We start from the raw sequence: 24,969 nt of genomic DNA on the forward strand, positions 1-24,969 counted from the left end.
ATGACCCAGGTGCTGGGGCTATGAAAATAAAGCATGACAAAGTCTCTGGCTTTGACAGTTTACAATCTAATAACACCTTCCTCCTTTCATCTTGGTAGTTATAGTCTTCTAGAATTCAGGGCTGTGACATCATCAGTAGGTGTCACATGACTTTTTCCAGCCTGAAGCTCCCTACATGTAGGGTTTCATATTCTGTAAAACAAATTACTTCTCTACTTTATCAAATATATGAGTTTTTAATTCACTATATTGATCTTTCTTAACATTAGAGAAGAGCTTACAGATGAATAATCCTGAATGAATCCATCTATGCAAATAATTATAGATTGACAGGTTCAAGCCTAAAATAAATTGAGTTGAGACTAACCAATCTGGTTGAGAAATGGAGAGAATTTTAATAAAATTAGAAAATATGACCCAGGGGCACTAAACCTACTTGAAACTTTTGGTACTCCCTGTCCTCTGATATAACTTTTCTCTCAAATCAAGGAAATAAAGGCTGATGAAAAACTTTCAGCATGATTAAGTGTTTGACCGTATCCACCAGGGTATATGAAGTACTTACATAGCACATAGTTAGAGCTATATCTCTTGTCAGAACCTAACTAATACAACTGACTTTCTCTTCCCCCCACTACCAATTCTGGATTATTCTGGCAGAAGCAAACATAAATACTCTGTCCTTGTCCTTACATAAAATCCTGCTGGCCAGTTGATTCAAACATAGTCCAAACATCAGGTGATTTGAAGAACCCTGGACCTACCATAGAAACTCTAGGAAGTAGAAACCTAGGACTTAAGAACTGTTTTTAGGGAAAATACCAGCAAATCTTACTCTCCATGATGTTATAGAAGAAGGAGGTCCCATATGCAGTAATAGAGGAAAGACAGCTGGGATATCTGGGGACATTTTGGTGCTTCTTTGCTGACTTTCAGGAGTCACTAACAACTAGAATTCTCTGGGGACTAGTTTTCTGAGGCCAGTAGTACATGGGAAGCAAGTCAGGCCTAGGCTTCCTTTAGGGCACTACCCTTGCCATACTTTAGCATCTCTTAAGATCCTATTTCCCTCCATCCTTCATTTAGCTCCTTGGACCCCCCCCCCACTATGGTTTCCCACATAGACCTACCCTTCCCTCACAGCATAGTTATAACTAAGGGTAGAAAGCTAGGAAGCCACATGGAATACAAAATGCAGAGAGGGTCACCTGAATCAAATGGGGTCTTTTCCAATCCTATCCTTACAAAGGCAATTTACTAAGGCAATTTAAAAATATTTTGTATAAACACATCTTTTTTTTGCAGAGCAGTAAGGGTTAAATGACTTGCCCAGGGTCACGCAGCTATCAAGTGTCACGTGTCTGAGACTGGATTTGAACTCAGGTCCTCCTGAACCCAGGACTGGTGCTTTATCCACTGCACCAACTAGCTGCCCCGACACATCTATTTTTAATGCCCAAGTATTCTACTTTTCAAGGCACAAAGATATTTACTGTGTTGTCATGTTGTATTTATTACAATGAAAACTCAAAGTCTTTACTCTGTGAAATGAGAATAGTGCCATCATCAAGTTCAAATTCCACCTTCTAACACCTAGTATCTATGTGGTCCTTTCCTGCTTTAAATCTATGATTCTTTGAAATGGGACTCCACTAATTTATCATTTGGCATCATTCTAGAAGGGATTGATTTGAAGTTTACCTTGGAGCTGTCACAAAGTGTTTGTGGAATCAATTTATAGTACAAAAAATGGGAAGGGGCATGCTTACCCTCCTTAAATATTGGGCATTCAAATATCTGTTGGATAAAAGAATGAATAAGTAAAGTGATTTCTTAATTAATTTGAAAAGGAGGAGATAGATGTAGTGGTAAACTGGAGCCAGCTTGAAAGAAATCACAAACTGATTCAACTGTTCTGGAGAGTAATTTGGAACTACGACCAAAGAATGATCAAATTCTGCATACCCTTTGACCCAGCAATACCAATACTAGGTCTGTATCCCAAAAAGATCATCAAAAAGGGAAAAGGACCTAAATGTACAAAATATTTATAGATATTCTTTTTGTGGTGGCAAAGAATTGGAAAATGAGGTAATACCCATTAATTGGGGAATGGCTGAACAGGTTGTGGTATATGAATGTAATGGAATAGTGTTGTGTTATAAGAAATGATGAACAGGAGGATTTCAGAAAAAAACCTGAAAAGACTTACATGAACCAATGTTGAATGAAGTGAGCAGAACCAAGAGAACATTGTACATAGTAACAGCAACATTGTGCAATGATAAGCTATCATTGACTTATCTCTTCTCAGCAATACAATGATCCAAGACAATTCCAAAAGACTCACAATAGAAAATACCATTCACATCCAGAAAAAGAACTATGGAGTTTGAATGCAGATCAAAGCATACTATTTTTACTTTTTTGTGTGTATTTTGCGACTTTTCCTTTTTGTTCTGTTTCTTCTCTCACAACTTGACTAATGTGGGAATATGTTTACGTGATTGCACATGTATAACCTATATCAGTTTGCTTGCCACCTGGGGATGGGGGTGAGAGGGAGGGAGGGAGAAAAATTTGGAACTCAAAATCTTATGAAAATGAATGGTGAAAACTATCTTTACATGCAACTGGAAAAAACAATATTATTTGCAAAGGAAAAGAAAAAAAAAAGAATCACAAGAGCCAATAGTTAAATTTTCATTGTGAGCATATACATCTCAGAAATCAGCAAATGCTACAAATCAGGGCTTGTTTATAGTGATTCTCTAGACTTAATGTTAATTAGGTTAATTAATATAGATTAAACTTAAAATGTGCAAATGAGTGGATTCTCTCTCCCTGAGAGCTGGTTTTTAAACATTTATGAGCATATGTCTGAATAGACCTATTACATGGAACAGATGATATTATGCTAACATGTGACATAAAAAGCAAATTTAATAAGCTTTCCTTTGACTCCATCTTCTCCATCAAAGATAGTTATCTTCAAAGTACAAAGACATAATGTTGTTAAGAGGGAATTGAAGTTCCTAGAATATAAGAAGATATTAATAAGGTATCTAGGGAGGTAGACACAAGATGTCAGAGTGAGAAGAATAATAGAATCTAGTTCACCCCCCGCATCTCATTAACAAAGCTCTAGAGAATATACCAGATCACATTCTGATTAGGAAAGCCAAGAAGAATTCACAGTGAGTCATTTTTCCAACACAGGGTGACTTAAGCAGAGAGACAGAGAGGTCTGCATACATTGGGGTAGCAAGTCTGGTCAGGAATGCTTTAGAGGCAGCAGCACAGAGAGCATTCTAGTGGCCATGAGAGAAGACTGAGACAGGGTAGCAGAAAGAGATCCCAGGGGATCCCTGATCTAGCACTGGGTACAGAAAAGGGGGATATTTGGTATCTCTATAACCCACCAACCAGCATCTACCATCACAGATATAAGGCACAGAGGAGCAGTCTCTAGTGCCAACCCTAGGAACATTTTCTGGGAAGCACCCTGTAGCTGTATGACAATTATCCCTGGAGCAGAGCCCAATATCCAGGACCAAAAAAGGATTCTTAACCTTCACATCCTTCTAGTAGTACAATAGGGGCTTAGACTGATGAAACTCCCGATCAGAAATAAGCTGATAGACACAAATTTGGATCAGGAACTTGCAAAACTCAGACCAAGAGGGTCACAACCCTTCAAAAGCACTGAACATTTGCAAGGTCACATTTAGAACTAAGAATGCAGCAGGACATAAGAAGACAGAAGCTCAGAGCAGATGTCCCCCATCCCTACCACCCACCCCAGTCTAAGTGCACAAAGTTTAGCATTAGCATAAAATTCAAAGTGAAGAAGTAGATTACAAAAATGAGAGAGAGAGAGAGAGAGAGAGAGAGAGAGAGAGAGAATAACCACAATAAAGAGCCATTATGACAAAAAGGAGGCTCAAGACACAAACATGGGAAAAGATAATAAAGATAATGACTTGAAAACATCTACAAGAGAGCAGACCATTGAAGTGGGTATGCAATTAAAAAAAACTAGAAAAAGGACAAATTAAATCCCCAATTAAGCACTAAATTTGAAATCCTAAAAATTAAAGGTAAGATTAATGAGTGTAAAAAACCCACAATGAATTAATAAACAAAACTAGGAGATGGTTTTATGAAAAAATAAATGAATTACACAAATCATTGACTAACGTGATTTTTAAAAACGAGAGATTGGAAGTATTATTTTCTCATGTATGACTGTAAACAGTTTAATTTTTTAATGTCCCTCATGATTTCTTTATCCTGTTTACCTTTTTATTATTCTCCAGGGTCTTATATTTGAAAGTCAAATTTTCTATTCAGTTCAGGTCTTTGCATCACAAATGCCTGAAAGTCCTCTTTTTCATTGAAATTCCATTTTTTCCTCCGAAAGATTATGATCAGTTTTGCTGGGTATGTGATTTTTGGCTGTAGTCCCAGTTCCTTTGCCCTCTGGAATACCATATTCCATGCCCTCTGGTCCTTTAATGTAGAAGCTGCTACATCTTGCTTTATCCTTATTGGAGCTCCACAGTATTTGAATTCCTTTTTCTAGCTGCTTGCAATATTAAACTGTTTATAGTCATACATGAGAAAATAATACTTCCAACTCATAAGAACTTTTTCAGCAAGGAATACACAGAGGACACAGGTCTGAAATGAATACAAAGGGATGGAATTTGTAAATCATTTATTTTTATGTATATCCTTGTTCTTTGTGGAGCAAACAAGGTGGGTTGTCTGGTGTCTGGAGCCGGATTTGGACTCGGCCTCCTGGGCCCAGGACTGGTGCTTTGTCCACTGTGTCATCTAGCTAACCCATGATGACATCTTTAAAATAGGGGTGAGGGGTTGGAGGAATAGACAGGGGGAGGGAGGAGGGGAGAGGTGGAATGGGGAGAGGTAGCTCACAGGAAAGAAACAAGAAAAAAGCCTGTAGAGGGGAGGGGAAGAGGGGGAGTGAGTGAACTTCACTATCCTCAGAATTGGCTCAAAGAGGGAATAACATACATACTCAAGAGGGTATAGTCATATATTTTTGCCCTGAGGAAAAGTGGGAGGAGAAGGAGATGGGGCAGGGGGAAAAAGAGGGGAAGGAGGGAAGGGAAGTGTGGGGGAGGGAGCTGTAAAAAAGCAAAACACTTTAGAGGAAGGTAAAGATGTTTGGCATAACACCACATGTATGACATATATTGAATTGCTTGATTTCATAGAGAGAGTTGAGGAGGGAGGGAGAAAGAAAAAATTTAGAAAACAATTAGCTCAAAGGCTATAACCTCATCAGAGCAGGCTCAAGGAGGGAATAACATACACATCCAATAGGAAAGAGTAAATCTATTTAACCTTTCAGGAAAGTAGGAAGGGAAGAGGATAATGAGGGAAGTATGAATGAAGGGAGGGTAGAGCAGGGGAGGGGGCAATCAGTAGCAAAACACTTATGAGGAGGATTAGGGCAAAATAAGGTAGACAATGGAATAAATATCATTGGAAGGGAATGGAATGGAGGGAAATAGTTACGTTATTTGACTACAAGGTCAAAATGTATGATACCTACTCTGCTGGGCTACTGTGAAGAAAATTCTCTGTCAAGTTCAAGGTACTATATAGAAATTGTGATGAACAGGATGCTATCAGAAAAACCTGGAAAGACCCACATGAACTGAAGCAGAGAGAAATGTACTGTATACAAAATAACAGCATTAGTGTAAGATGATCTGCTGGGAAGCATGTGGTTATTTTCAGCAATGCAATGACCCAATATAACTCTGAAGAACCTAGGAAAATTGCAGAGAAGTTGGAACACAAAGTTTAAAAAAAATGATGTCAAAATTTGCTTTTACATGTAATTTGGAAAATAATAGTCTAAAATTAAAAATTTTACCCCTCTTTCTTAAAAAAAAGAGAGGGAAACAAAATCAGTAGTGTAAAAATGAAAAGGGTGAAAATATTACTAACAAAGATGAAATTAAAAGAAGTTATAAGGAGATTTTCACCCAATTATATGCCAATAAATTTAACAACTTAAGGGAAGTGGAAGAATATTTACAAATACATAAATTACTTAGATTAGCAGAAGAGGAAATAGAATATTTAAATAGACACATTTCAGCAAATAAATTGAATAAATGAGCTTTCTAAGGAAAAAGCTCCAGGAGCAGTTGGATTTGTAAGGGAATTATATTAAATATTTAAATATAAACTAATTCCAATATTAAATAAATTATTTGGAATAATAGGCAAAAAAGGATCCTACCAAACTCCTTTTATGAAACAAATAGGATACTGATACCTAAACCAGAAAGAGTAAAAACAGGAAAAGAACCTGCCCACCAGCAGACTGCTTGGACCCACCAGGATGGAGTTAATGCCCATCACCAGATTGCCCACAACCCATAATCAAATTACCGCAACCCACCACCAGACGACTTCCAATACATCACCCAATAAGGGACATTTTACCCACACCATCTTAGCCCTATAAAAGGATGTGCCCCAAGCTAGTCAGGGAGGAATGTGTTTTTTAAACCTTCCTCCCGGCCAGTTTATCTTGTACCCCAATAAACCTGTTCTTTTATTCCTATATAGGACTTGCATGAGAGTATAATTCTTTACAGAGGAATCCTAAGGACCCATGTGCTTTCTCCCCATATCAGATGGAATATTATTGTACTATGAGAAATGATGAGTTCAATGACCTTAGAAAAACATGGATATACTTGCATGAAATAACGAAGAACAAAATGAGCAGAATCAAGAGAACATTGCATATAACAGCAATATTATTTTAAGAACAACTTTGAGTAAATGTTATTTTGTCTATTGTATATACCCAAATTAAGTACAAAAGATATGAATGAAGACACTATCTGTATCCAGAGAAAGAAGTGATAAATAGAAGTATATATATAATTATTTTACATATTTGTTTCTAATGGTTGCCATCTCTAGGGTGGGGAAAAGGGAAGAAAAAAGAGAAAAAGAAATGTACATAATAATTTTATTTTATATTTATATCTAATAGCAAATTGTACATAATAGATTTGCAGTTTCAAGGATGGTCATTTTTTAATTATACTGTTATGGGCATGCTTGTTTTATATAAAATAAAAATAAAAGAAATAAAAAATTTTTAAAAGAAAACATCTAGGGGCAGCTAGGTGGCGCAGTGGATACAGCACCGGCCCTGGAGTCAGGAGTACCTGAGTTCAAATCCGGCCTCAGACACTTAACACTTACTAGCTGTGTGACCCTGGGCAAGTCACTTAACCCCAATTGCCTCACTAAAAAAACAAAAACAAAAACAAAAAAAAAAACATCTATAAGGAAATCTTCAAAGAAAAATGCAACTGAAACAGAAAACCAATAAGGATTCCTAGAAGAGTTAAATAAGGAGCTAAAAACTAATTTTAAAAACCAGTTGAAAGCAGTAAAGGAAAGAATGGGAAAAGAGAAAAAGATCAAGGGAAGAAAATTTAACAGCTTGGTAAAAGAGGTACAAAACCTTATTGGAGAAAAAATTCCTTAAAAATTAAAACTGGTTAAGTGGAAGAGTAAGATTCCATGAAACATTAAGAAATAATTTAAAAAGCCAAAGACCTAAAAACATAGAAAATATGAAATATCCCATAAGAAAATCTAACCTAGAAAATAGATTGAAAGGAGATAATTTAGAAATCATTGAACTACACAAAGCCATGGACAACAACAAAAACTCCTAGACATCATATTTCAAGATGTCTTAAAGAAAACTGTCCAGATATCACAGAATCAGAGGGAAATGTAGAAAATTAAAGAATCCACTGGTCACTTCCTAAAAGAAATCCCCAAATGAAAACTCCTAGAAACATTATAGCCAAAATCCAGAGCTTCCAGATTAATTTTTAGAAATACAACAAATATACAGAAAGAAAAACGTTGAGTGAGCAGAACCAGGAGGACAATTCATACAATAATAACTGTAAAGAAAATGAACTTTGAAAGACTTAGTAACTCTGATCAACAATGACCAACCATCACTCCAAAGAACTCATGAGGAAGGAAACAAGCATTGCACCTCCAGCTACTGATAGATTCAGAGTACAAACTGAAGCATTTTTCCTTTGTTTCTTTTTTTGGACAGGACTATTATGGGAACTTATTTTGCATCATTATACATATTTGTATTGGACTTTGTTTTTCTTGCCCTCTCAATAAGTGGAGGAGGAGGAAGAAGAAGAAGGGAAAAAATTCAGAACTGAAAATAAATTTGAATTTTTTAAAATAAAGACTTCATCTAGGTACTTTAAATAAATTCAGTTCTCCAGATCTAGAAATATTACAACTAAGCACCGAAATAATTCACTTATGTGATCATTAAACTATTGTCAGTATTCTCTGAGGACTTATAGAGAATAGGAGATGTGCCAGAAAACAGAAGTTAGAAAAATGTCAAGTCAAGTTTCAAAAAGGGGAAAAGGTATATTTTGGAAATTTTAGACTGGCAAATTTGATGTGATTTTTCAGCAACCTTTTAAAAAAGACAGGTGGCTTGTGAGCACTCAGAAAAAAAAGAGATAACCAGAAGCCAGCCTGAACTATGCCAAATGAAAGAAAAGCATTTATTAAAGGCTTATTATGTACCAAGAACTGTGCTAAGCGATGGAAATACAAATACAAAAAAGAGAGGGTTCCTAGCTCTCAAAGAATTTATATTCTAATGGGGAGACAATACATGTCGGGGAGGGATGGCCAGGGAAAGGAGTTAAGATTAGAGAAATCACAATGACAGTGAGTAAAACAATTGGGCAGCCAATTTACAAATGCCCAGGGTGAAAATGAGAGTTTGTGGTCTTCAATGATTGAAAAATGGGGAACATGGTTCTAATAACTGCCAATTTATCTACTGTTGGAGGACAAGTCCAAGTGTGCAAAAACTTCCTACCATTCATCTGGCCAATCGGTAATGAATTCTTTGGTCATGGCAACCAATGAAACAAATCAAAATACAAATTGATACTCAGTCTTATTTGGTCTCATGATTTGTTAGAGATGACTCTATAGCGGCATAAGACTAGGCAAAGGATGCTAAGAATCACCTAGTTTTTCTAGCATCCATAAACAATAACAATTGTTTCTAATACAAAGACCAATCAATCTACTACTGGAAAAACACAGGAAAATCTTGACAATATCTCTCTCAGTATAATTAGAAAATATAGGGGGCAGCTAGGTGGTGCAGTGGATAGAGCACCGGCCTTGGATTCAGGAGTACCTGAGTTCAAATGTGACCTCATACACTTGACACTTACTAGCTGTGTGACCCTGGGCAAGTCACTTAACCCTAATTGCCCAGGAAAAAAAAGAATATATAAAGAATTTGCAGGTAAACAGAAGGATAGATCATAGGTTCTTCTTAGAAAAACAACTGGAATTGGAAAAGTTGATTTTATCATCTATCCAAAGGCAAAAAAAGCATCAATATAAGTATAATTAGTCATATTGCTTTTCATTGCTCATAATGAGCATGAAGAAAATGGCCATATGAAGATGATGATAACTTATATGTTAATATCTTTTTCAGAATTTGAAGAGGTAGATGTATCAACAATATTGTGTGATGATCAACTGTGATAGACTTACCTCTTCTCAGCAATACAGTGGTCCAAGACAATACCAAAAGGTTCATGAGGGAAAATGCTCTCCACATCCAGAAAAAGAACTATGGAGTCTGAATGCAGATTGAAGCATATTATTTTCACTTTTGTTGTTGCTTTCTTGTTGTTATTGTTCCTTCTTTCTTGTCTTCTTTTCTTTTGTTCTGACTCTTCTCTTACAACACTGAAATGTGTTTAACATGATTGTAAATGTATAACATATCAGATTTCTAGCTGCCTTTGGGAGGGGGGAGGGAAGGTAGGGTGGGAGAAAAATTGGGAACTCAAAATTTTACAAAAGTGGATGTTGAAAACTATCTTTACAGGTAATTTGAAAAAATAAAGGTCTGGTAAAATGGGGAAAAAAGAATAAGTAGATATATATCTGGTGGCATCAATGAAAATGTGGCAACAGAGGAGAATAATGAAAACTGCATGGGAAAACATGATTCTGGATCAAGAAACAAATATTTCAGACATAAAAAATCCTTACACTTAATATAGCTTGAACATTTTCTTTAAGAAGAGAGTGGAAGCCTTTGGACACAGTGATAGCTGCACAGCAAATTATAAATAATAAGCAATAAATAACTCTACAACAAACAAAATTGATTTTATAGACTGGTTACCAAAATGGGAGTAATTTTCAAATCAAAGTTGTTCCTGTACAGCCAGCAATCCAATCCAATCAATCAGTGCCAAATTAGAAAAAAAGGATAAATAGTAATACTTCTGGCCTGAAATTAAGACAATATGAGGTATAAAAATAAGATTTTGCCAAAAGGATAAAGGAATAAATATTAATACAAACTTTCTGTTTTTTAAATAGAAATTGGATCAATGCAAAGTAAGTGCCAAAATTAAGTCAAAAGTACCAAGGAAGTACCTCAGTCAGGAAAAATAGATCCATTACCATAGAGACATGGTAGCCACAGGCAATTCCAGTTTAGAAGATTAATATTTTTTTGTGAAACCATATGGAAATGGTAGAAGAGTATGAACAATATCACTTCATAAGATAGTGAGAAACATTTTGGGGACGGGAATCCAATTTGCAGAAAATTTTGTGTGAGACAGAATAAAAACAGATGATCTGAAAATAATTTAAATATGAAACTGGAAAGAAAATAAGAGAAAAAATGGAAAAATTCTGCCATCAGAGGCAGAATTTAATGATTTATTTCTCCAGTAATGTTGGTGAAACCAGCACATCTAATTCCCAATATGTTCAATAAAGAAGTGAAAAATGGCACTTAAAAAATAATAGATTAGAAGATCATGAAGGAGGTACATGGTGGAGGTAATGCAATTTTGAGGGTGTTGAAATATTAATAAAAATATGAGAAGGAAGGTTTATTCAAATTATATTCTTCAGTAGATCATGTCTTTACAGTAATATTAAAAATAACAATATCTAACATTTATATGGCACTTACTGTATACCATGCATTGTGCTTTATAATTATTTCATTTGATCCATGCAATAACCTCATGATGGTAGGTGCTGTTATTAACTCCATTTTACAGATGAGTTAAACAGAGGTGAAGTAACATGTCCAGGACCACAAAGTTATTAAATGTATGAGGCTGGATTTGAACTCAGGTCTCCCTGACTCCAAGCCCAGCACTCTGTGGACCATGGCACCACCAAGCTGCACAAAGAATACAAGACTTAGGTTTTGTCATTCATTGTATTAAAAGTTTCTATTGGGTATGTGTTAACAGCTTATACAATTCTTTAATAAGTACAACAGATGCAAATCTATTTAGAGATTCTCTTATTAATAGCAAACAAGACATAATCAGGGGAGATGTATGTTTAACAGAGGTGTTTTCTGCTGTCAGGGAGAATAGGAGACAGTGTTGGAGGGTGGGAAAAATAATGACCCTGGAAACAGAAGGTCTGGGTTCAAATGCCATTTCTGATGTTTGCTACCTTTATGACTTCAGACCTCATTTTCCTCATCTGTAAAAGGGTAGGCTTGGACTAGGTGACCTCTTGAGGCTCTTTTCATCTCTAAGTCCATGACCCTAAGTCTGGTGTAGAGTATCCGGTTCTCAGCAAGGTAGTTAATAAAACTTTTCCTGTTCTCCTTTTGGGGAGAATGGTAGATTAGATGATAGACAGTAAGACCATGCTTTTTAAATGAACATGCTTATTTAATCTGAATTGATTAATGGATTGATGTCAGCTTCGAAGCAGGTCTCTAGGGGAATGCTACAAGACTAAATCCTATAACGTGTCCTGTTCAATGTTTTTATCAAGAGCTTGAATTGGATGGTGTGCTTGAGAAAGTACAGGTGATGTGAAACTGGGAGGGATCACTGATAAATACATGGCATAAGAGAATTAAGATTCAAAATGGTTATTTGAGGTTGGACTGTTGGATTGAAACTAAGAAGATAAAATGTCCTATTCTTATCTTTAAGATCAAAAACTCACATAAGTTCAGGATAGAGAATTGGTTTGACAAAAATTTATGGAAAAAAGACCTGAGGTTTAAATTTAATACAAGCTCCAGTGTGAATCAGTGTGAATCAGTGTGATATGACTGCTTCCTCCCTTTCCTCCCTATCACCCTTTTCTTCCTCCCTCCCTTTCCTTCCTTTATTCCTTCCTTCATTCCTTCCTTCCTCCCTTGCTCCCTCCTTTTCCTTTTTCCCTTCCTCCCTTTCCTTCCTCCCTCCCTTTCCTTCCTTAGTCCTTTCCCTTCTTCTTCCCTTATTTCCCTTCTCCTTCCTTCTCTTTTGTTCCTTCCTTCTTCCCTTCCTTTCCTTCCTCCCTTCCCCCCTCCCTTTCCTTCCTTAGTCCTATCCCTTCTTCTTTCCTTCCTTCCCTTCTCCTTCCTTTTCTTTTGTTCCTTCCTTCTTCCCTTCCCTTCTGTCTTCCCTTCCTCCCTTTCTTTCCTTAGTCCTTTCCTTTCTTCTTTCCTTCTTTCCTTCCTCCCTCCTTCTCTTTTTCCTTCCTTCTTCCCTTTCCTTCCTTCCTCCCTTCCTCCCTTTTCTTCTTTCCTCCCTTCCTTACTTTCTTCTTTACTTCCTTCATAGATGAAGACCTAGGATGGCACCTCAAATGTTTTCTAAAGTCTGTCTCTTGATCATATTAGCTTTATCATATTTCCAATCTTCTAATTGGTGGGAAGAGAAAAGTTAAATGATAACTTTGGGAATAAAGAGAGCCTGTGTTTTGGGAAACATTAATTAAACTGAAAGTAAACAACTGTGTGAGAGACCACTTCATCACTGAAAGTTGAAGAAATAGCCCAATTTCATTTGTGCCTGTATTTATTTATTTATAGTTATTCATTCACTCATTCATCAATTTATTTATTTATTCACCCACTCAGCTGCTCATTTATTTATTTATTCAGCTGATTATTTTTTGCAGGTCAATGAGGGTTAAATGACTTGCCCTGGGTCACACAGCTAGTAAGTGTCAAGTGTTTGAGGCCAGATTTGAACTCAGGTCCTCCTGAATCCAGGGCTGGTGCCTTAACCACTGCACCATCTAGCTGCCCTATTCAGCTGATTATTTACTTATAATTTGTTTATTTGTGTGTTCATTCATTCATTCATTTATTCATTCATTCATTTTGTATGTGAAAGGATTTGAGACAATACACCTAAGGAGTACCATTTTAGTATGACCAAGCATATGGCTGAGGAATAGGAACTAATCTAATGAAGTGCTTTGAGATAATTTTGGAAAGAAATGTGCTTTGTAAGTGTGAGATAGGACCTCCTTTGTCTTATCATTGTTGGATGTTTGCTTCATGCTAGGGAAAGGGTGAAGAAGAATGGCACTAAGTAGGGGGTGGGGCGGGGATTGTGTGTGGAAGGAAAATGTAGTGGAGAGATCTCAGCTGATTGGTTTCAGACAAATCATCAGCTTTATCCTGTGTGTCACAGCAGCTTGTCCCAGAAATGCTCTTGTCAATAAGGTCAAAACATTCTAAAATACATGAACTTTAGAAAGTCTAAACATCATCATCACTTGATGCATAACACACCAATCATCACATGAGCCCAGTAGATCTCACAGAGCTGGAATTTCTTCTAAAATCATTTTTTAAAGAGAGGAAACACCAGGAGAGATGTGAGTGGGTTCATTCCTGTCACACTCTTCCTGGTGCGTAACGTGTTAGTCTTGAGACAGTAGGACTCAGCAGGCCAGGGCTGGGTCAGGCAGTCATAATTTGTCCCACCTCCCCTCCCTGCTCCTCGGGCACACAGGCACCTCTTTTGTTCTCATTCACCCACAGGCCCCAAGTGACTCACAAATGGTCCTCTTGATGGCTACGGCGGGCTCTGATCCTCTTGGGTAAATTGCCTTTAAGGGAACAGTCCATGGAATGAGCAAGAGAGCAAGTGGGCACAGAATGACTGCTTCAAAATCATGGCGAGGATCTTGAGCGTGAGCGTGACATTGGTCATCACAGCATCCAAATAACACATTCTAAATATAGATTACCCTTGGGGGCATGGGGGGGGGAGAAGAGCTTCATTCAACTCTACTCAGCCCTGCCCTGAGAGATGGAGTGAGAAGGAATATGGAGCAGAATGTTTCTGTGCCTGGAATATAATAGAGACTCTTCTTTCTGCTCCCACCCTCACTACCCCTTCCTCATCTTCCCAAGGCTAGTCTGCTGGCTTTCTTTGGCAAAGCCCACACCCAAATTGGAAGACAAGCATGAATTATGGCTGGCCGGATTGTTAAGGGCTGCTTTCCACAGTAGTTTTCCATCCTTAGCTCGAAAACTATCCAGAATATAATGATTCAGGAACTGGCTCTGAATCCAGATTCAATTGCATCAGTGTAGGATACATACATCTTATAATCCTTACATGGCAACTGAGCCACTGGAAGATGTCTACTTAAATTCAAGACATTTAGGACATCAGAAACCATTAGGATGGTTCACTTCTTGACCTCAGATCATCAAGATAAGCAAACATTGGTAGATGACTAGTTCTGGCTGATTTCTCTGCATCTCAGACTTCTCAAAGCTAAGGTCTCTATATTGGTCACTGTTAAAATCTTTATTCATTGCTCAAGGTTAGTAGTAGTAGTAGCAGCAGCAGCAGCAGCAGAAGGAGAAGGAGGAGGAGGAAGAGAAAGAAGAGTAAATAATAATCACAATAATAATAAAGCAAAGCATTTTACATTAACTCACATGAGACTTAGGTGAAGGCTTAGGTGAAATCCTGTCTCCTTTAAGGTTTGCCTCCTAAGTTATCCTTGCTGTGAGGCCTTTTCTAGAGAAACAAGGTAGTGAATTTGCAAAATGGACTGAATTTGACCATCAGAGGCCATGGGTTCTAATTCTGGTCCTGGGGTTTCTTATGTGTGTGACCTTAGACAAATCACTTCTATTTGAGTCTCAGTTTCATCATGTGAAAAATGAAGTGGGTTTTGGACTAGATGACCTCTAAGCTCTTTTTCTGTCTTAAATTTCTTATCCTATGGTTGGTGTGACATAGTGAAACACAATGTTGGACTTGGAGTTGGATTGAGCATGAATCCTGCCTCAGATACTGTGTGAGCATGGACTATTCACTTAAACTCTCAAAGTCTCAGTTTCCTTTTATATAAATTTAATTATATGACCTATCTCACAGGGAGGCAAGCACTCCATAAATAGGAATTATTATATTCACACCACTCCTTCCCAGATACATTCCTCTTTTGAATTGCTTCCTATTGAACTCCTTAATATATACCACTCCTATGACACTTGCTTTATGTTGTTTATTGTATGTATGTCTTCTCCTGCCAACTAATTTATTATTGTTGTTATTCAGTCATTTCAGTTTTGTCTGACTCTTCATGACCCCATTTGGGTTTTCCTGGCAAAGATACTGAAATGGTTTGCTAGTTACTTCTCCTGTTCATTTTATAGATGGGGAAACTGAGGCAAACAGGGTTAAGTGACTCGCCAGAGTCACATGGCTAGTAAGTGTCTGAAGACAGATTTGAACTCAGAAAGATGACTCCTCCTGAATCCAGGCCTGGTACTCTATGCATTATGGTGCCACCTAGCTGCCCTAACTAATTTATAAATCCCTTTATATATCATATTCATTTTGTATCACCTGGAGCTACTCTGCTGCTAAGTACATTTGTAACTTTGAGTATGTCATCAACTTGTCTCAGTTTCCTCATCCGCCAAAAGGGAATCAAATGTCTTCCAAGCATATCCTCACGGGATGGGCTCAGATTAAATGAGATCGTGAATGTAAATGAACTTTACAAACATATCCTATATACTTATTGCTTTGACACTTTATAATCATTTTTTTAAATATAATTAGAAATGGAGGGACAGGGAGAAGCCAGTAACATTAGAAAAGGCATCTCCTATTGCCATCAGTTCTTGGGAATGGATCTGAAGCAGTCTGGGCTCTGAAGTGAATTCACACTAAGGCATAGGATGACTAATCTTTAAGATGATCTCTTTGGGGGTATATTCTACAGGGGATTATTCTTCTGATACAAGTTGGATTAGAAGACACCTGAGGTCTCTTCAAACCCCAAGATTCTGTGATTCTTAGTTGCTCTTGTCATTAGCATTTAAACCTTAGTTCAGCTATTTGTCATGGCTTATTCTCTCCTGAAAGCCAGCTTCAGGCTCAGGAACAGCTGGGTTCAAATCCTGCTTGTGAAACAAAGAATCACAGAAGTTGAGAGCTAGAAGACACCCAAGGTGACATCTAGTCCAACCCATACGTGAAAGGAATCTCCAATATAGTATACCTGATAAGTGAAGGCTCCATGGAGGGGATACCCATTAAGTCTTGATATACCCCATTCCATTTTGAGTACTAGATAATTAGGTTGATAATTAGGGCAGCTAGATGACACTGTGGATAGGGCACTGAGCCTGGAGGCAGGAAGACTCACCTTCCTGAGTTAAAATCTGACTTCAGAAAATCACTAGCTGTGCGACCCTGGACAAGTCACTTCACCCTGTTTGCCTCAATTTCCTCACCTGTAAAATGAGAGAAGGAAATGGCAAACCACTCGAGTATCTGCCAAGAAAACCCCAAATGGGATCACAGAGTATCAGGTATAACTGAAACAACTGAACAACAAAAAATATAAAGTTGAAAGTTCAAGACTATTCACAATAGAATCTAGACAGAACTATCATTAAACATACCTTGGGTGATTGAAAATGCCAACTGTGACATCAACAAAGCAGTCAATCAGCCAACGTTTATCAAGTACCTACTATGTGCTAGACATTTTGCTAAGCCTCAGGTGTGGCTTTACTAAAGCTCAGATGCTTACTAATGAGTCATCTAGTGGAATCTTCCTTCATATGGACACAATAAGAAGAAAAAAGATTGATAATACTTTGTTGTATGGTCATTCATGTTATATCTAGTTTTTACTGAATGTAGTTATTTTATTATAGGCTACATCTAAATTCATGTAATAGTCACCTGCTTTGTAAAGGTATAGAGTCACATGAGGCAAAGCTTCTGTGGTCGGCTACCTGTTTAGTGTTGGGTTGAACACACTCTTCTTTTGAGCCTATTTCCCGACCTTTAAATGACTCATCTCTTTGCTGACAGATCCTGTGACAGTGTTATTCCTCTGCCGTACATAAAGGGCAGACTTGTTCCTACAAAGCAAATTCAGAGACAAATGTAGGGAGCAGTGGAATGATCTGATTGGAAATGGGATATCTCTTTGACAGTGAAGTCCTTCTTTGGCTCACTTCTAGAAGGCAAAGGGGTTGAATCACCAGCTGATGGAACCAATGACTGGTTCTCTGTGACTTCTCTACAGTCCTCCAGTGAGTCAGTGGGTGAAGTTCAATCAGAGCACAGCTTGTCTTGTGAGGTTTAAGCATCTTTACAAAATTCATTGAGGGTCTCATGAGTCTGACTGCTTTTGTTCTGCTTACTAATTCATCTGACTCCTGCTACATCTTGCTAAGAAGTCTCAGAGTTAGAAACAGTCATTATTTTCAAAAACCTTTTAAACATGTTTATAAGGTCAAATGAAGTGGGTGTCAGGTATAGGGGACAGAGAAGCAACAAGTGATTCAGTCCTATGTTCCCATTAAGGTTGACATAGTAGGGAGGAACATTTTAATGTTGAATCAGCTCATGAAAAAGAAAGCTAAAAGTCACACAAAAAGACATCTTGAAATTCTATATCTATATATGTGAAAGAACAATCACATGAATGGTCAAAACAGTCAATTAAATTGTTGCTTATTATACATGATGTCAAATGACCAGTGTGACCAATTCACCTGACTAAAGAATGAGGCAGTTTTGGGTATGGTGTCAATGGAGGTAAAAATCTTAAGCTCAGGAAGAGTCTTAGAGAAGCAGGTTGGTATAGAAGATTGAATGCTAATCACAGACTAGGGGAGACCTAGGTTCTTTTCCCACTTGTGATACATACTAGTTGTGTGGCCCTAGCAAGTCATTTAACCTCTCTGAGCCTCAGTTCCCTCATGTGTGAAATGGTAAGAATAATTCCTATCGTACTTTCCTCAAAGGGTTGTTAAAAGGATCAAATAAAAAAGTATGTGTAAAGTACTTTGCAAACATTAAATTACTACACAAATATCAACTATTATCAGGAGCATGCTGGGACCAACTATTGCCTTATCAGGAGACCCAAGTGTTAAATTTTCAGAGTGAGCATTTATACTCCTAAAACTGGCAAACATTAAAAATCAGGGCCTAATCTGTTGTTTTGTTGATTGTCTAGATATAAGAAAGTAATGGAGAAAATGTTAATAATGCAAGTTACATTTTTAAACAATGTGTACGTTTGGTATTTTTTTTGGAAGGCAGTGGTTAAACATTTACCAACACACCCCTGTTTTATCAGCCTGAAAATCTCTAGAGCAATATAACAGGTTTTAATTTAAATAATAGGCTAAAGTGCAAAACAACAGGAAAAACTTCTTTCTTGTCACAGAAGAGGAGGTGGTCAGTGTTATGTGGCTAAAGAGAAAGTAGGGTAATCATGATGAAGTCAACCATTCTAAGCCTGTGAAAGACTTCTCCATTATTCAAACGAAGTTGGCTTTGGGACCAAAAGAATCTTAAATAATAATAAGACACTTCAAGGTGAGCCTGAGATAGGATAAGGTCTCAACCAATGATTTCTGTGGTATAGGGAATTCCTTCCCCAATGCAGAGTAACACTTTTTCTGTAACTTATAGCCTCAGAGAGTTGTGCTAAGATTACTGAAGGCTACAGAGGGTGACCCAGCTAGCATATATCAGAGGTAGCATTTGGTCTCTGGTCTCCCCATTGCCAACACCAGCTCTATGACCAATATGCCATGTTACCTCCTTTCTCAGCTGTTCTTGAATGACCTAGAACTTTAAGCAATGATTAGAAGAAAAGACTGGCTACCCACTAGTTGTAAGGAATAGAGGAAAGGAGAACTAATCTGAGAATCAGAAGACTTTAGAGTGTTAGCTCTGAGTAGCTATGTAAGCATGTGTGATAGAGGTATTATTTACCAGGGTCCCCTGCCACGTGGGATGGATTCATTGTTTTCCTCAAGGGGTGTTGGGACTTGAAACTTGATTGACACTGGGCAGCATGGGCTTGGGACAATATCAAGGTTTCCTGGTTTCCTGAGTAAGCTTGACAGGCAGACTACCATGGACAACACTGAAGCAGGGAACCTATGTTTAATTTATCTAATTAATTTTGTCAACTGTTAAGTATCTTTACCATGATCTTAATGTTCTTCCCCCTCCCATGGTTAATAAAGCTGGTTTTATTACCTGTTAATTGTTCTGAATGTTTTACCTCATTTCAATAAGATCCCAGATCGGCCTGACTCAAGAATGGCAACTATGCAATGGAAAGTCACTTATCCTCTCTGAACCACAGTATCTTTATCTGTAAGGTGGGTGTCATATGACATAATGGTGTCTACCTCACAGATTGTTGTAAAGAAAGATCTTTATGATTCTTAAAGCAGTTGAAATGTGTAAATGAAAATAGAGTGGTGAAAATGGAGAGATATAACTCAGGCCTCTCCCACAGCTACTCCAACAAAGATCTGAGAAGAATTCTAAAGTGACTAATGGTCAGGAAATCCAAAGAAAAGTGACAATAGATAATTTTCTAGCTCAGAATCATGAATTCAGCTCACAAGCAAGGGACTAAGTCAGGAACTATGGAATAGGAATGAGCTAGTATCTCTGAACATGGAGCAAGATCACAGATTCAAATCATGCACACAGAGCAGGGGTAGTCCATATGCTCTGACCCCAAAGTTATTTTCTCTGGGTACAAACTGAGGGTTAGCCTACAAATCTGAACAGCTAAATGATAGGGTCTGGGACCAACAACTCTTTACTAGAGGTCCACCCATGAAAAAATCCTTCAGTTGTGGTGCCTAGACCCAAAGTGGAATTCATAGCCTGTAAAGCTCAGGCCAGTTGTACAGTGATGAGACAGACTGTCCTGGATGAGACAATGTAGGACACTTGGAAAGGCTTTAGGTCTCCAACCTTAACCATTCCTAAGATCCTTGAAGAATACAGTACTTAATAGAAAATAAATAATCAATAAATGTTTATTAAGTGACTGCTATGTGCCAGGCACTGTTTTAAGTGCTAGGAATGCAAAAAGAGGCAAAAGGCAGTCCCCTGCCCTCAAGGAGTTTATGATCTATTGGGGGAGAATACATGTAAACAAATATATACAGAGCAAGCTACATACAAGATAAATAGGAAGCAAATAACAGAAGGAAGTCAGTAGAATTAAGAGGGGTTAAGGAAGGCATATAATAAGTGGAAGGATTTTAGTTAGGACTTAAAGGAAACTAGGGAGGTCACTAGGAAAAGCAGAAGAGAAAAAGTGTTTCAGACTTCTAGACAGCTTTCCAGCATTCCAGATGGGGAACAGCCAGAGAAAATGCCTCTTTTTGTATCCCAGCACTTAGCACAGTATCTGGCACATAGTAGTCATTTAATAAACATTTATTGATTATTTATTGTTCATTGAACTTAAAGTTATATAATAAATGAAATAAGAGCTCTAGAAGAAAGAATAAGAAAAGATTGGCGGTTGTTGTTCTTCATCCCAAAAGGAAGAAAGTTCAGTTAAAGATCTTGAGAACTGCAGATAAACCAACAGAAAAGATGTTGTTTGTTCTTCATTCTCAAAGAGGACCAGGACATCGGGGTGATGTCATGATTTGCATTGGATATAAGTGAGGGAGGACTGTGTAAGGTCACCAACTTCACTTTCTCCTCCAGAGTTGTCTGGGTTCAGTGGCAACATACAGATCAGGATGAGTGGAGAAGGCCCTGGATGTTTAAGGCCACAGTGTCTCTGAACCCCAGTATTGTATTTGAAGCATTTTGACTCAGAAATCAAGAGATCATTCTGTCATTATAAACATTGATCTCTATGACCACTTTAGGGACTGTGAGTTCTAAAGCAATTATGTCCTCCTATTCTGATGGAAATTCAGGATTGAAAGGGAACTTGATGATAACTCTCCTGGAGGTATAGGAGGTTACAACTCCTTGTATAATGATGCAGATAATGTTTTACTACTTAACATCCTTCTTTCTCATTTAGATTGTTCCATATCTTAAGTATATGTGGGTTTTTTTCTGTTGTATTAAATGTTTCTATTACATTCAATGAGGGCTTGGATTATAAATTGAATAGTTATTACTGAAGAACAGCCAACCTGACAGCAACTAAGGGGCACAAAATATAAATATGAGCTATTATCGCAAGGTAAACAACAGAAAATCTCTTCTGCATCTAAAGAAGTTTAGCATTTGATTAGGGAAGCCAGCAGTTTTAGGGGATGGTAAAGAGGATGACTGTTTCTGGGAATCCCTTCTACTAGGTACTGCATAAACAGAAAAATCAATCATTAGAGGTACTAATCACACTATAAATATTAGGCAAGTTTTACCATGGAAAAAGAAACATATTTAACTCATATTCAACTGATAGAAATCTAGGGCCATTCGCCCTGGAAAATTAGACACAGTCAAGTAATTAGGTCATTGAACATTGTTAACTTTTCTGTTTCCTCACTAATGCGCATAATTTAGTGACTGTCTTTTAGCCAAAATTTCCTAAGAAACATTTCTGCATAGAATTTAAAGTGGAAGAAGAAAAACAACTGGGATAATATGTATAAAACTGTATTTTCATGTACCCTTCCCTATATATCCATTCTCCTTCAACTTGACTCAATTCTCATATTGTCCACATCTACAATAAACCTCTTTCCCCCACTTTTCTGGTCTTCTACAAATCTCTGGGTTTACATACCTTTACTAGACTATTAATCTGGGGCCATCCTGGAAGGGAGAGAAAGATAGAAAAGAGATTGGCAAGAAAGGGATTGGAGAAGGAAAGAAGACTGAATGGGAGATAAAAGAAAAAACAGGAAGAATCATGGGATTAGAGATTTAGAGAATTTAGAGTATGAAGAGACTTTAAGGGTCACCTAGTACAATGCTTTCATTTTACAGATAAGGAAACTGAGGAATGGAAAAGTAAACAGGAAAAGTAGAAATCAGTTCAAAACAACATTCCAGGATGCATTTAGGATTGATAGAAAGTAGAGATACAAGGGTGGAGGGAAGAATGGGTTTAAGATTATTCTCCAAATGTCAGAATAAGGGACATTCTACCTCATTCCAATACTCACCTTGTCAACCCACCATCCAAACCTGAGCCTTCCTTTACAAACAATGAGAGAGCAAGAAGGGAAGCTTAGAGACAATTTTGCCCAACTCCTTCATTTTATTCACCACCACAAAATGAGGCAGAGAAGTGAAAGTGATTTATCCAATCATACATCTAGTTATTGGCTGAGGCAGGACTCAAACCCAGCTCTGATGACTCCATGTCTAGTCTTCTGTATACTGCATGACACTTCTTTCTTGATGGGAATACATAATACAGTAGTAATAATGGCCCTGGCCTGTCTACTCTTCCCCCCCCCCACCCCCGCCCATCACTTTACTGCTATGATATTCAGCATCTTCTGTCCCTTAGGTTTCCTATGTACACTAGAAGATATATAGATTATGGTCATCATTGACTAGAGCCTTCTGTGCCATTTACCCGCTGGCTCCAGTGGATCCGCTGATCCTTCTATCCCTTCTTCCTAGCAATTCCTCTTAACAGGTTCTTTGAAATCCATCAGGTCCTCATACTTCTCCAAAGTTTTTACCTAGCTCAACTATTCCGCCCAAGTACTGACTATTTTTCCCATCACAATTTAGTCTAGTGTTATGTGAAATGTAGACTTTTTTCTTCTTGCTCAGAGAACCCTATGCACCAAAAGAAATTCAGGAGTTGCTATGAATATTCCCCTAGTCATATAGTCACAGTATCTTGGCTGTCTATAGGACCTCAGAGGACACTTGTCTAAGCCGTGACTAAATAACAATCCTCTCTAAAATTCACCCAAGAAAGTGGTCATTCAGCCTTTGAAGACCTCCAGTGAGGGGGAACCACCATTTCCTGAAGTTGAACATTCCACTTTTGGATCTCTAATTGTTACTTGGTTTTTCCTTATATCCAAATCAATGTTGCCTCTGTTTTCCCCAATTTTGCCCTTAGGAGTTAAGCAAAATGCATCTGATTCTTCTTCCCTATTTCAGCCCTTCAAATACTGCAAAACATCTTCCCTATATTTTTTCTTTGCCAGGCTACTCAGTTCTTTTAGCTAGTACTCACTGCATGCACTGAAGGCCTTTCACTGTAATGCTTGCTCTCGGATGCATAATTTCTAGCTTGTCAGGTTCCTTCCCTAAATGTGGTGCTCAAAACGGAATAAAGATGTGGTCTGTCCAGAGTAGAATATAATGGGACTATCACTCTCCTCATTACAGATGCTATGTTTTTTAATGCATTACATAAGGTTTTAGGGGAGGAGGAGGAGGGGGAGGTTACATATTATTGCTTTTGTGCCATATTGAATTTGTAAATATTTGTAAAGTGCTCACCACAGTGGCTGGCACATAGAAAGCACTTAATATATTCTGGCTTCCTCCCCTACCCAGCCAGTTCACAAAAATCTCCCCATCTTCTTCAGATGATTTATTGTCCATGTAACCAATAGGCATAATGAAGCAAAACAAATTCTTGTATTAGTCAGGTCCAAAAACTATCTCGAACTGCATTCTGGGTCTAGCAGGAGATGGGCAGTTTGTTTCATCATAAATCTTTAGGAATTATGGGAATTCTGCCAATCAGAATTCCCAACTCATTCAGAGTTGTTTCTCTTTATGATCTAGTTATTTCATAAATTGTCCTCCTTGTTCTGTTCATGTCACTACATGACAAGTTCACTCAAGTCTTCCCAGGTTTCTCTGATATGCACATCTTTGCTGCACCCCTGATTGCACTGAAAATGTCTCTAGTTTATTTTCTTTTTTTTCTTTTTTGGTGAGGTAATTGAGGTTAAGTGACTTGTCCAGGGTCACACAGCTAGTAATTATTAAGTGTCTGAGGCTGGATTTGAACTCAGGTCCTCCTGACTCCAGGGCCAGTGCTCTATCCACTGCACCACCTAGCTGCCCCTAGTTTATTTTCATTATAGATAGTGCTGGTTTGTGCTTTTAAATAGATGCTATTTATCATATTAAGGAAAAGGTTGCATTTGTTCCTATGCTTTCTAGTGTTTTTAATAAGACTGTGTGTTTTACCTTGTTGAAATCTTTTTCTGCATCTATTGATATAATCAAATGTGGTTTTCTATGTTTTGTTATTAATATGGTCAATATTTTCCTAATATTGAGCAAGCTCTTCATTCTTAGAATAAATCCACTATTGTTATAGTTTATAATCCTTAAAATATGTTGCTGTGGTCTCCTTGCTAATATTTCCATGAAATTTTTGCATCAATAGTCATTAAAGATAATGGTCCATAGTTTTCTATGTTTTGACACTTGGTTTAGATGTGAAGACCATATATGTGTCATAGAAGGAATATGGTAGGATGCTCTCTTTTTGCATTTTTTTCAGTAGGACAGAAGTTATTTGTCCATTAAATGTTTGGTAAAATTTGTTTTTAATAATCTATATGCTCTTGTTTTTTCCCCTCTTGGGAGTTTATTTAGTAATCATTCAATTTATTTTCTAAAATAGAGCTATTTAAATATTACTTATCATTGTGTTAATCTGGACAATGTATATTTTTGTAAATATTTATTTCATTTGCATTGTAAATTTTATTGGCATATAATTTAGCAAATTAGCTTTTAATACAGATCTATTTTTTCTTTCGTGGTGAGTTTAGCCTTTTCATTTTTGATGCCACTAATT

Source organism: Dromiciops gliroides, chromosome 1 (genome assembly GCF_019393635.1).
Source record: "Dromiciops gliroides isolate mDroGli1 chromosome 1, mDroGli1.pri, whole genome shotgun sequence".
Lineage (NCBI taxonomy): Eukaryota > Metazoa > Chordata > Mammalia > Microbiotheria > Microbiotheriidae > Dromiciops > Dromiciops gliroides.